Source organism: Amphiprion ocellaris, chromosome 21 (genome assembly GCF_022539595.1).
Source record: "Amphiprion ocellaris isolate individual 3 ecotype Okinawa chromosome 21, ASM2253959v1, whole genome shotgun sequence".
Lineage (NCBI taxonomy): Eukaryota > Metazoa > Chordata > Actinopteri > Pomacentridae > Amphiprion > Amphiprion ocellaris.
Genome location: NC_072786.1, coordinates 7,122,449 through 7,137,082, shown reverse-complemented (window position 1 = coordinate 7,137,082; position 14,634 = coordinate 7,122,449). Strand labels below are relative to the sequence as shown.

The 14,634-nt window shown below is 35.8% G+C and overlaps 1 protein-coding gene and 1 long non-coding RNA gene across 6 annotated transcripts in view; one reads left to right on the top strand and one right to left on the bottom strand.

Moving 5' to 3' along the window:
* Positions 1-14,634, top strand: part of grm8a (glutamate receptor, metabotropic 8a) — a 379,646-nt gene that overhangs the window by 13,806 nt on the left and 351,206 nt on the right. The gene's annotated exons all lie outside the window — the stretch shown is intronic.
* On the bottom strand, positions 4,042-14,436 carry LOC129347894 (uncharacterized). Of its 2 annotated transcripts, none has more exons than XR_008600216.1 (3): positions 14,087-14,436; positions 10,924-11,082; positions 4,042-4,912 (listed from the first exon to the last, which is right to left on the bottom strand). It is a non-coding gene; the product is annotated as an uncharacterized LOC129347894 (long non-coding RNA). The 2 variants fall into 2 exon arrangements; XR_008600215.1 differs by lacking the exon at positions 4,042-4,912 and adding an exon at positions 7,554-9,994 and having other exon boundaries at positions 14,087-14,435.

Sequence of the window (14,634 nt, the reverse complement as noted above, 5' to 3'; positions counted from 1 at the left end):
ATCAAAATCCAAATTACACTTATAATTACTGTTTAATCTGACCTGTTAAAGGTTTATTTTTGGGGGGGATATTTCATTTTGTAATAATTTCAAATTGCAGAGCATGTAATCTGTGTTTTTTGCACTCCCTTCGGGGGTGTTGGACTACTGTTATTGCTGAAATGTGGAATAAAAACTTGCCCAAGTTGCTTCACACAATTCAAAGTACTTTGCTTGTGTGCAGCTCAGACTTGTGCAGTGTTGAAAGTAATATGGAAACGCTACTAGGTCTGACTTGGTGCTCATTCAGACAAGAAGCCGACATGTCTAGATGAGATCAGAGGACCTATTCCCACCACTCAATTAAATGCATTGTTGCAGAATTTAAAAAAAAAAAAAAATCTAATTTACTGATTTAGATAAGCTATATACGTTACAATCGTTATTTTAATGGAGTTTTGGTGACATAATGTTGTTGTTAATTGCATAAACATAATATATGTAATTTAAACTCAAATTTCTATAATTTGATTAAAAACTTTAGCTTGATGACTTAATTTTTCTTCAGAGGAAAGACCACTACAAACAACTGGAAGCAACAAACTAAACTTCAGCTCCTGTTGTGCCAAAATCTAGATTTTGAATCTCTTTCATCTGACCTCTTAAATCTTTATTTTCATGGATATTTCAGTTTGTAATGGAAGTGAAATTGCAGAGCATGCAATCCATGTTTTTTGCACTCGATGTCATGTTTTCGGACCAATATTGCTGCTGGTATGTGGAAAAAGTGCTGCCAGGTCTGACTTAGATTGCTGTCATGACTTTTATGGAAAAGTGACCAGGGTGCTCATTCAGACATGAAGCCAACGTGTTTAAATGCCATCAGAATGATGGAAAGGAGTGCATGTCTGCTGTGTACTCTTAAAGTAATTAAGGAAACCTATCACTTAATTAAATGCATGGGTTGGATAAGCTATTTAAGTTGAAAACACTATTTTAATGGGTTTTGTTGACATAATCATGTTGTTAATTGCAGCAACATAATATTATGGGTAATTTAAACTCGGCTTTCTGCGTCAGTTGATTAAAAACTTCATTCATGTTGAAGTATCTTTTAATGGCATCAGCTTAATGACTTAATTCTTCTTCAGAGGAAAGACTCCTACTAACGACCGGAGGCAACAAACTAAATTTCAGCTCCTGTTATGTCAAAATCCAGAGCTGTGATTGTGGAGTCTCTTTAATCTGACCTGTTAATGCTTTCTGTGATGTTTTTGGACCAATATTGGCGCTGCAGTTTGGAAAAAGTCTTCCCCAATGCTTCCCACAACTCAAAAAACATCACTTGAATGCTGTTCAGTTTTGTGCTGTGTATTGAAAGTTTCATGGAAATGCTGTTGCGGTCTGACTTAGTAATATTGCTCTTGTGGCTTTTACAGGAAAGCGACCAGGGTGCTCATTCAGATGTGAAACTGACATGTTTAGATGCCATCAGATTAATGGAAATGATATATATGAAGAATTGGTGCACTCTAAAAGGTAATTAAGGAAACCTATTCCCATCACTTCATTAAATGCATGGCTGCAACATGGATTTAGATCAGCTATTTAAGTTGCAAACATTATATTAATGGGTTTGGTTTACATAATAATGTTGGTAATTGCATCAATATAATCGTTTGTGCTTTTTAAACTCAAATTTCTGCATTAGTTGATTTCAAACTAAACTCACATAAAGGTATCTTAATGAAATTGGCTTGATGACTTCATTTTTCTTCACCTTGAGTTTACAGTTTAAAGTCCCCTCCTGTATCTTAACATATCTGAACTGTATTAATTGATTAAGACTGGTAATTAAAAATTGCTTTGATTGTAGAGGAAAAGCTAATTCTCCCAACTCAATGCAGCTTGTTGGTTGAACGTAATTTCAGCATAAGTTGTCATAACTCAAAAAGACTGGTGCATACAGCGTTTTTTTGTGTGTTGAGTCCAAACGTTAAATTCTAGAATGCTTTGCTGCTGGTTACTGTAAAGAACCGTATAGTATGTTTATGAAAAATTGGGAAAATCACCGTATTAATACAGCACAAATACTTTTACACTACAGTTTGATACTAATATAGAGAGACTTTGATGCGTAACAAGCAGCTATTCCTTCACAATTTTTCATTCTCTTACTATTAATAGATGTGTTTTCTGACATTTCAATCAGCGACCTTTTCCAACAAGGAAAACACAGAAGGCATGAAAACAAAAATAGAAATCAGTTTAAACATTTTATCCAACAAACCTTACACTTGTTCACTAAACCCACAAAGTGCTTTAACTAATCTACAACACATTCACACATTTTAACGCGTCTATTTACTTGTACCATTTTCTGTTAGATAGGAAAGTAATTTAAAGTTTAATCAAGATCTCTGATGAGAAACAAAAGGTCATTAGAAATGTATTTTATGAAACTGCTGACTGCTTGTGTGTGTGTGTGTGTTAATGTGTGTATTTATTTGTGTCCACTTGACCATGAATGTGCGTGCCCTTGGGAGAGAGGGGTTTCCTGTAAGGCATTAATTGAATGTGTGTGTGTGTGTGTGTGTGTGCGTGCGTGCGTGTGTGTGTGGCAGACTGAAAGAGTCAAATAGATTGAGTGTGTCTGTATTATCTGCATGCGTGTGCACTGGGGAGGACTGGTGTATAGAGTGCATTAAAGTGGAATGAGATTCTATCTGTCCTCCACCTTTCATCAGGTTTGTGGGTGAATAGGATCCCAGATTAAGGGATAAGTGAAGTCATTACCAATGTTCCCTGTAATTTTTCCTGAGTGTGAGCAAACACACAAACTCCCTGAGCGTCCCTTGGACCACTGTGAGCAACATCAGACGTGTGCACTGTGGTCACACCAGCATCACATCCATTCAAGTTACATGGTTCATTAAAAGAATCAAATTACAGCATTTACATTTCTGCTAAAACACTTTGTCAACAGGAGCCAGTTGAAGGCTGCAGTGATTTTAGTGACACTACAATGTATAAGAGTGAAGTTATTGAATATTTGTCTCTCTTTACTGTTGCAGCGGTTTTGCAAATTGCAGACGGACCCTGTTCACTCCATAGACACCAATGTTATTCCTGTAGCTTGAAAGACAGCTACTTTTGATAAAACTGGGCTTGTAGCACATTGTCTGCCTTGCAACAATGGGAAAGAGGCACCGTTTATGTTTTGACAACCTATATCTAATGAGTTATTGATGCTGGAAGTCTGAATCTGTGAATATCTTTCCAACTTTACTGAACTTGGGGCCACTACCACCTAAGGAGTGATATATTTAATTTTGAAAAAAGCATTTAGCCATACTTAAAGCTTTAAGTGCTTTATTAACACGGAACTAAAAATTTTGTATTGTTTTATTATCACAGGTTCTGTCTGAAAAGAGGTGGCATCATTTTAAACAGTGAAATCAAACTAACAAAATGTAATGACCAACCAGTGAGCAATACTGGATTCTGCAAAAACATAAACAACTTTTTTAAAAAATCTAAATCTTATCTTAACACAGTTAATGTATTAACTTATTTTTGTGTGTATGCATGTATTTATTGATTTATTTAGTACTGTTAACATATCAGAGTTCTGAGTGAATTTTTCTTAAGATAGGCAAAGGCCATTTATTGATTACATATAGGCTGTTAAATGTTTATTAAAAACTAAAAAGCATTTAAAAAAAAAACTTAGGCATTTATTGAGTCACTAAAATACTGTAGAGTACAGACCACATCAGCATGATTATAAGCATCCTCTGGTAAATTAACAACCAGATACTGATGTCTCTCACCATATGGACTTCAGGAGATGACTGGGGGATGATAAACTGTGACCTACTGGTTGGGTTCTCTCTGTTCTCATGTTTCTTACATGTTTGTCCCCTGACAGCCGGGTCCTAATGTTTTTTGAGCAACACACCATACTATGACGTTTTTACAATGATGGTTCTACTATGGAACCAGTTTGACATGTTCAGGTGTTCTTTGTGTGAAAACTCAGAGATTTCAGGTATCAGAAGGTGGTTTTCAACTTTCTTTGTTAACTTTCTGCTTCAACTTTAAACTAAATTTCCTTCACTAACCCAGCCCTCTGGACTTCCAGTAAGCTGTGTTCCTATTGGCTGTCCAGGTGGCTGCTTGGTGTTATCAGGAACACCTGAGCAGCTCAGTGTCTTCCTGCTTTATTTAGCTGCAGACAAACATTTCCTCTGCTTCTCTTCACCACTGAACCGGGTTTGGCTCCATTGCTTTAGTTTGTTCTTTAGGCGTTGGCTTGCAGCTTCCAGCAGTAAAATCATCTTTAATGTGTTTCTTGGTGTGTTTTAGGGCTTTGTACTGGATAGTTGTCTTGGTAAATGTGGTTCTTTAGCCACAGTTAGCACATGGTGCTAATGTGTGCAGTGATTAGTGGATTTGGTGCAGCTGAGTTGTGTCTTTATCTTGGCTGTAGTGAGTCTTCAGAGGTTTTTGGTCAGACACATTCTGTATTCTTGTTTGTGAACCAGCGTTGGTTGTCCAGAAGGTAAGAGTTCCTGTCCTGATTCTCTGTTCTCAGAGGTTCTCTGGTAGGCTGCAGGAGACTTTAGCGTTTGGGTTGTGCTAGTTTGGTTTTTGTATGGTTTCATTTGGACGACTATCTTGAGGCCCCTCCATGTGGTTTAGTGAGGTTTTCTGGAACAGTTCTACAAAGCAACCTGCAGCAGAAGAGACTTTGAGAGTTTTTAGGAAGTTCTGGAGACCAGACTTTAGAGCAGCAGAAACATTTGTCAGCAGTTTGAGCAGGAGAAGGTGAGCTTCAGAGTAGAAATGAGATGGAAACCTTCTTGACCCGTGTGGTGAGGTCCTGTACCAAGAGTTTGAGCAGGTTGTGAAGAGTCTGTAGTTCTTTGGTCTGAAAGCACAAGAAGAGTCGACTCATTAAAGGAGAAAACAGGAGATATTGTTGGTTCTTCTGTCGCTCTGCAGTTTCCTTAGACTGAATATCAAGTTTATATTTTAAATGATTTCCCATGTGAGCCCAAGAAGACTTCAATAAACTCCCTCCATCCCCTGGACACAACATATTTTATTACCATGTTAAATCTTTTTTTTAATGTTTTTGAGTTTTAATCATAGTTTTAGCATAGTTTTTTTCTCTTTGCTTGTTTAGTTTTGTCATCTGTGTAAAAGGTGCTAAACAAATAAAGTTGAATTGATAAACTGAATAATTGACTAACTCATGATTGTGACAACAGAAGTATTTTCATTGTGATTTAAGGGTTTATTTCATTTTTAAGGTTGGGGTTAAAATCTTGACAGAAAAAGAATTAAAGAAATAAACTACATAACAAAAAGCAATTAAATCAAAGGAAAAAAAATAATACAATAAAACTTTTAAAAAGTTTTATTATTAAAAAGATTTAAGAAATTTAAGATGTAATTTTCTAATTAAACATTTAATTTTTTAATTAAATGTTTTGTCTTTTTAAAGGTTTAATAATCTAATTAAATGTTTTGCATTTTTAAAATGTTTAATATTCTTCTTGTTTAATTGTATTTTTTAAATGTTTAATTATGGAAAATATTTTATCTGTAATTTTTAATATTTGTATTTTAAAAATTTTGTTTAATTTCATAATGACATGTATTGTATCTTGTTGAATTATCTAATTCAATATTTTGTCTGTTTAATAATTAAACATTATAATTTCTATTAAACAGACAAAATATTGAATTAGATAATTCAACAAGATACAATACATGTCATTATGAAATTAAACAAAATTTTTAAAATACAAATATTAAAAATTACAGATAAAATATTTTCCATAATTAAACATTTAAAAAATACAATTAAACAAGAAGAATATTAAACATTTTAAAAAATGCAAAACATTTAATTAGATTATTAAACCTTTAAAAAGACAAAACATTTAATTAAAAAATTAAATGTTTAATTAGAAAATTACATCTTAAAGACAATAAAACTTCAAATAGGAATTAAACAGAAAATACAATGAAGCATTTAAAAAGAAAATTAAACATTAAAAGGTGGTAAAACATTTAAAAAGAAAAACCTTAAAGATTTAATCGAAACATTAAATATTGGGAAAGAAAAAAAACTCAAACAAGCCGATAAAACATTTGAAAAAACAATTAAACATTAAAAAGACAAAACATTTGGAAATCAAATCAGACATTAGAAAAGAATAAAAGGTGAGAAAAGAGCAAAACTAAACGTTTAAGAAGAATCAAACTAAAGACAAAACATTTGAAAAGACACCAGTTAGACTTTAGAAGATCAAATTAAACAGAAGAGACAATAAAACGATCAAAAAGAGCAAAAACAGATAAAGGTCTTAAAACGTTTTCTAGTCTGAAACGAAAACATCAAGTTGTTTCTTCAAACATTTCCTCTTTCTATGTTCTTGGTTTGATTGTGGACAGATTTACTAAGAACTCATTTCAGAAAACTGCTTTCCAGATAAAGTCTACTAGTAGTTGAAGGCATTGATCAAACTAATGTTACCTTCTGATCTCCACAAACTTTACTGTTCAGTGAAGAGAATCAAAGTTTGTTGAGGATTTCTAAAAAACCCACAGGTGAAGGTCTGAGAAGAACTCAGATGGATGGTCTAAATGTGAAATCAAGACTCATGGTCACAAGTTTTAAGGCTTCTGTTAACCAGAAAGTTCAAACTAACAGAGAAGTACTGAGAAACTTTTAAAATTTCAGTCCTCAGACTGTCTGAAGGTTCAAACTAACAGAGAACTACTGAACTTAGAATTTCAGTCCTCAGACTGTCTGAAAGGTTCAAACTAACAGAGAACTACTGGAACTTAGAAATTTCAGCCCTCAGACTGTCTGAAGGTTCAAACTAACAGAGAACTACTCAGGAACTTAGAAGATATCAGTCCTTGGACTGTCTGAAAGTTCAATCTAACAGAGAACTACTGTGGGACTTAGAAAATTTCAGCCCTCAGACTGTGTGAAAGCTCAGGTCCTGAGGACTCGGGAGGTGTGGAGGCTTTGGAAAGTCTTGGAACTGAGGGTTCCACCCTCCAGCACAAAGGCTGAAGTCCAACCTCCTGAGAAAAACGGTCGAGTCGAGACTCGAGTTAAAAAAAAAACTCGAAAACGACAAAAAATAGATGATAAATGCGCAAAAAAAAGAATTAGTATCTGAGCGAGTAGCTCAGGGGATAAGAAGACAGACTACCAAGTGGAAGGTCGCAGGTTCAAGACCCACCACTGGCACTTTTCTTTCTTTGTCTTTGTCAGGATTTTGATAAAATTTAAGAAGGGTCTGGTCTTGAACCAGCGACCTGCAGCTCCATAGGCAAATCCTTAACTCACTGAGCTACAGATCAGATAAAAGAAATAAATTCGTCGTCCCTTTGGCATCGTAGTTCCTGAAGTGACCACATGGGGAGCCAAGGCGGAGTCTGGGTGGAGTCAGGGCGGAGAGTAGGCGGGGAGGTGGGTGGCGGCCTCCCCCCTCTACTCCCCCACCTCCCCCCACCCCCACCACACCTTCCCCCGCCCGACGAGTTCTTCGAGTCTCCACGAGTTCTTCGAGTCTCCACAGGTTTTCCCGAGTTTCTGGAGTTTCCACCAGGTCGGAGGCAGAACAAGTTGTCATGAAGAGGTGTTGAAGTCGGCCAGGATGGACTGACTTTTTACAGCGACTAGAAGGAAGACCACTAGAAGAGCAGGTCTTTAACCACCATCCATAAAATCCATGGAGTCGCTCCAGAGAAATGAAGGGAGGTCAACTTTTATCAACCTCCATCCAGATGTTCAACTTGATATCTTTACTTTGACATTTTTAGCACCACAAACCTTTAGTATCACACTTTATTATCATTTATTAGGACTTTAATGGAATCCACCAGCAGATTTAGTTTTTGTTGACAAACTTTATTCTTGTCGTCGTGGGACTGCAGTATTTAAAACTGTTCCTTCTATTTGACCTCATGTTTATTAGTTTTAGTGGAGAAAGTTATTTTAGTTGTCGATTAGTCTCTTAAAAACCAAATAATAAATTGGATTAGTCAAGAGGTTTAAATTTCTTACTTTGTCATATTTTAAATATGACAAAAAATATAAAAATAAAGTGTCTTGAGACAATTTGACCTGTAATTGGCGTTATATAAATAAAATTGAATTCAAATTGTATGTATCTTGTAATGTTGGAGTAATTCAGCCATATATGTTGGAAAACACATTTTCTTTGTCCATTAATCTGTTGTTTTCTCCAGTAATTCATTTCTTGTTTTGGTTTATAAAATGTCAAACCCAAATATATTCAGTTTACTGTCATAAAAACCAAAAAGATTTACATTCATGATGCAGGAATCAGGCAGTTTTTCACTTTTTATCTTAGTTTAGTCAGAAAGATAGTTGATAATGTGTGAATTGTTGCAGCTTGTGAGCCGTAAAAGGTTTTAATCTTTGGGGCCGAGTGTCAAAAACATTTAGAAACCAACATCAACAAAACACTCAACAAAGATTTGAACATCATTAAAGGGAAATCCAACTTTTGCATGACAATGTCTAATTAAAGGACATTTATTTCCAACGTAAATGTGTGATATTCATCCTCTGGAGCTTTCTCTTCACATCGTCTTCCACCTGGACTGGTTTGGTCGGGAGCATGTGCAACAAACATTTGAAAAACTGCACTTTAACATCAATGAATGACACTGAAGTTTAATCTCTACATAAATGAGACTGAGTCTGGATGTGCTGCTCTGTCATTAACTCCTAAGTTTAGGGAAAGTTCAAACAAAAGAGGACAGTTCAGATAAGACTTGAGAATGAGCTTATTTTGAACAAACATCTCAGACTTTCTGAGCTTCAGCACCTCTAGCAAGATATTTTAACAACAAGCAACTCAAGAGATCCAGAAGTTGGAGAGAGTTAGCTTTAGCTGAGCCAAAGAACATGTGGGACGCTAACCTAGCAAACATTTCAGACTTTTCTCTGTGAATTCTGAGAAATAATTTCCTATTTAATGACAGAGCTACACATCTTAACTCAGTCTCATTAAAACAGACTCTAATTCAGTGTCATCCATCCATATTAAAGTGCAGTTACCCAAAATGTTTGTTGCATGAGCTCCAACAAAACCTGTCCAGGTAGAAGGCCACTTTGACAAACAGGAAGTGGAAGATTCCAAGCAGATTTATAGAAGGGGGAACCGGACTGTACTAAGTGTGGTCGAGTATAGAGGGGTGTTTTGTGGGTTTTTAAGGCTGATAATGATTATTAGTGAGACATTTGGAGTAGATATTCATTTGCAGTAAATGAAAGTATTTAAAATCTTGGAGTTAAACTTAGAAGAACACAAACTCTAACAGAAAACTTTGTTGATACGTTTTTGTTTTGTTTACAGATGTTAAGTTAAAGGAGTTTTATTCGTGACGTATAACCAATCAAATCACTCCAGAAGACAGAGCGACCACAGGTAGATAAAGGTTCAGAGCCAAAGTAGCACCATTTTTAAATGTATTTATTACCGTAAATCAGTAAAAAATAAAATACTGATAATCAGTAAATCAGTCAGCCCACAATTACTACAATTCTACAATGTATGTCTCTTTCCTTTGACTTGTTATTTGTACAATATACGATGTATATGATGGCGTTTTTTCATACCAAAGGCTATACTATGATGTTTTCTAAGAGACATACTGCTGTTTGTTCTGGCTCTGGGCTGCTGCACTCCTCCTCTGTTGTTTTCTGGATTGTACTCAGCTGCATGCCTTCGTCCACCAGGCCTCCGTTGACTCGTCCCGCCTGCCGTCTCTGGAGCTGAAGCTGGATTGGAACAGACCAAAGTACAGTCCAATCACGATGCCAGCTGCCTCTCAAAAGGCTCCTTCATCTGGCAGGTGGCAGCACTTCTTCTGAGGGGAAGCTGAGCTGGCCCGCAGAACTTTGGAGATGTGTTCCAGTGGTTGGTGGATGTGTGGGGAGATAGAGAGGGACCTTTGAATTGTTCAGAAAGGAAAACAGGGAACCCATTGGTAGTTTTAGTTTAGGGTGCTACTGCGGTGTGTTTTTGGGTTTTAAGAGGTGAACAGGAAGAGTTTTTTTTCGTATTGATTATCTTTTACTTTGTTCCTGGTTGGAATGCCCATCAATGTCAACATGAAGTTCACTTTTAGTTCTGTTTATTTATTTTTATTTTACTAACACCCATTTGTTTTTAACCCCCTCACATGTTGTGTTGTTGTAAACTTACTCTTTCAAATAAATTCTCGTCTAACCCTCTGGAAACCAGCGTTTGGACTGTTTTTGTGTTGCTCCTCACCTACTGACAGCTGTGGACTAAAGGCTATACTGTGACGTTTTTAGAGCGACATGCTATACTATGATGTTTGTTGGGCGACACGCTATACTATAGGCTTTTTTAATTGACATATTACTGTGACTTTTTTTGTTTTTTTTTTGTTTTTTTAGCAACATATAAGAATTCGAACAGTTTTAAAAGTTACTATACTTTTACTTGTGCAATGAAATTATTATTCTATGGCATTTTTTAGATGACATATTATACTCTGATGTTTTCTTGAATTACATACTATTTTGACAATATACTGCACTATGACATTTTTTGAACCACATATCATACATGACAATTTTAGGCAACATCCTATCATTTTGCGCTTTTTGAACCACATAATAATCTATGTTTTGTTTTTTCTTGCCAACATGCTGTACTATGAACTACAGGCCATACTATGTTATTCTTGAGTAAAGCATACTATACTTTGACATTTTCTGAACTACATCCTATACTATGGTGTTATACACAGAGTGCTTTGGTTACATGTTGATTTATAATCTAGATTTTTTTCAGTTTTGTTTTTGACGGGATTACCACAGACCTGACTGTGAACACCACTGACACCCACCTCAGGGAGACGCTGCCTAAGATCTCAAGGCTGCTTGGTCGTGGTCTTTCTGGCACATACTCTTTCAAGATGAGCCAGGAAGTTTAACACTTATGGAATGACACCAGGTCTAAGCCGACAAACTTCCAATTCCTCCTCAACCCATAGTCTCTGGGAAACCTACATGGAGTAAGAAAAGTAGACAGAGAACTAATTAAGTCTGTACACAACATATTAAAAAGAAATCATGCTAATAAATTAAGTACAAAGAACCAAATTCGCCAATATACTGGAGACCAGAGCTATTTAATTTGATAAGTATAACCTTGTTTAGTAACATTTCAATTATTTGAGAGTAGTCCAAAAGAACTGCCTGTAATCCCAATCATAAAATGGGTTTGGTGGAAGAACATAGATGGTAATCTGGATATACATGAGTTAGGCTTTATAACTACTATTGGTAGTATTGGTGGTAGTAATAGTAATGTGACTACTACTAGTAGTAGTGGTAGTACACACTACTGCTGCTGATACTGGCACTGCTACTACAACTTGTAATACTATTACAAATGCTGATAGTACGTCTACGACTCTAACAGCTGTGTATACTACTACTGCTGCTTGTACTTTTAGTATTACTACTACTGATTGTACAACTATACTACAGCTACTATTAATCGTCTGGTATTTGGTTGTCAAGCTGCTAGCTCGCCTTAGCGTTTTGCTAGTGGCTAACTAGTTAGCTCTCATAAACTGGAAGAGTTAGGTAAAGTTGGCAAGATATTCACAGATTCGGACTTCCGGCCTCAATACCTCATGGGATATACGTTGTAAAAACATAAATAATGCCTCTTTCAAATCGTTGTAAGCTAGACAATGTGCTACAAGGCCAGTTTTATCAAAAGTCGCTGTCTTTCAAGCTGCAGAAATAACATTGATGTCTATGAGCAGCCGGCTGTGCGACGAGTGAACAGGGACCGTCTGCAAATAGCAAAACCGCTGCAACAGCGAAGAGAGGCACTACACAAATAGTCAATTACTTAACTTTTATACACTGTAGCGTCACCAAATTTAGTGGAGCCATCAGTTGTGTCTTGCTGGTCATACTACAACTCCTGGTTTGATGCTAAATACAAAATCTTAATTTTAAGGAATTTTTGTTATTGTCTTATTATTTTATTAGTCATAAAATTCAATAACTTCACTGTTATATACTGTAGAGTCACCAAAATCATTGGAGCCTTCAATTGTGTCCTGTTGGTCATACTACAACTCTTGGTTTGACATTAAGTACAAAATCTGAATTTTAAGGAATTTTTATTATTTTATTATTATTTTATTAGTCATAAAATTCAATAACTTCACTCTTATATACTGTAGAGTCACCAAATTTACTGCAGCCATCAATTGTCTCCTGCTGGTCATACTACAACTCTTGGTTTGATATAAAAACATTCTTTCATAATTTTAATGAATTTTATTATTATTTTATTAATAATTCAGTTCAATAACTTCACTCTTATGTACTGTAGTGTCATCAAATTCACTGGAGCCATCAGTTGGCTCCTGATTGTCATACTACAAGTCTTGGTTTGGTAATAAATCAAAAATCTGAATTTTAAGGAATTTTTTATTAGTAATGAAATTGTTGTTATATATCTCAAATATTTTTTGTTGTAACAGATAAAAGTGCTCATCCATTGTTTGGGTAGATTGTGGAACATTAATAACCAAAAGTAACTGAATTTTATTTTATTTGGGTTGTTTATTGCCATGTGAACTTGTGCACACTATTTAGTGTGCATGCTTGTGTGTGAAGTTTAAGGATTATGAGTAAATTAGCTTTGACGGCTCTTCTCTTGATGTATGTGGGGCTATATTTTTAGATCCACAATGCACCTGTTTGTCCAAATACATGATACTGAATAGTAATGGAACCTGGAATCCTCACCAAAGAGAGGATCAGATAACACCAATATACCAAACTAAACTGTTTAGACTGTCTCCTCAAGTACTGACGATTGGGAAGAAAGACAGTCAGATGCTTTCTTACAAGGCTGCAGCGTTAACTGATTCATTTAAACCATGATGTTAAACAGCTAATAATATTTTCCAAGTTAAGGACTGTACGGACAATACTTGGAAGAAAAAACCTGAAGGTATGATCAGTAGGACCTTTTGATGGTTGGATGGAGTTTATTTTTTCTGCAGTGTTTAAGAGTGAAGTGATTGAATTTTATTACAAATAAAAATTATTTAACATTCAACTTTTGTACTTAATATCACACCAAGAGTTGTAGTATGACCAGCAGGAGACAATTGATGGCTGCAGTAAATTTGGGGACACTACAGTATATAAGAGTGAAGTTATTGAATTTTGTTACTAATAAAATAATAAAAAAATAATAAAAATTCCTTAAAATTCAGATTTTTTTATTTAGTGTCAAACCAAGTGTTGTAGTATGATCAGTAAGACACAATTGATGGCTCCAGTAAATTTGGTGACTCTACAGTATATAAGAGTGAAGTTATTGAATTTTATGACTAATAAAATAATAATAAAATAATAAAAATTCCTTAAAATTCAGATTTTGTACTTAATGTCAAACCAAGAGTTGTAGTATGACCAACAGGACACAATTGAAGGCTCCAATGATTTTGGTGACTCTACAGTATATAACAGTGAAGTTATTGAATTTTATGACTAACAAAATAATAAGACAATAACAAAAATTCCTTAAAATTCAGATTTTGTATTCAGCATCAAACCAGGAGTTGTAGTATGACCAGCAAGACACAACTGATGGCTCCAGTAAATTTGGTGACGCTACAGTGTATAAAAGTTAAGTAATTGACTATTTGTGTAGTGCCTCTCTTCGCTGTTGCAGCGGTTTTGCTATTTGCAGACGGTCCCTGTTCACTCGTCGCACAGCCGGCTGCTCATAGACATCAATGTTATTTCTGCAGCTTGAAAGACAGCGACTTTTGATAAAACTGGCCTTGTAGCACATTGTCTAGCTTACAACGATTTGAAAGAGGCATTGTTTATGTTTTTACAACGTATATCCCATGAGTTATTGAGGCCGGAAGTCCGAATCTGTGAATATCTTGCCAACTTTACCTAACTGACTGGAAGCTCTCAACAAGATTTCGTAATGAAAAAAGAGCCAAAAACTATTCTTACCTATGAAAAGTCATTCCAAGTTTCCTTGTCTCAATCGTACGACGTAGTGTGTAATTGTATGCAGCACAGTGAGCCGGCATACTTCTTGTTTCCGTTTTCACGCCGTCTACATCAACGGAATGCACTGAAACTTTTCCCCCACTAGCTTAGCCTCGCTGTAGCACGCAGCTCAAAGGGGCGTGTCCTATCTACTCATTCATATCTATGAGAACAACGATGGCTGCACATAAGGACGTCTCACGTTGATTAGCTGCGTAAATACCATTATATACAGTCTATGGTAAATACGTATGTGAATCGCATCATTGGCTGCAGCAGCCAGTCACCGGTCACTCACTGACTCACACTGAAAAATAGCATAGAATGAATTGTTACGTGTTTATTTTGTTTACAATTTAGGTTGGATTTTTTTTTTTTTTGTGCGCAGCGCAGATTTTCTGTGCGTGGAGACCCTGTCAGCAGTGCGCAATTGCGCACGCGCGCAGCTTAGAGGGAACAGTGGTCATTACACATGGTCGCTGGTTTCACTACTAGAGCTGGACAATGCA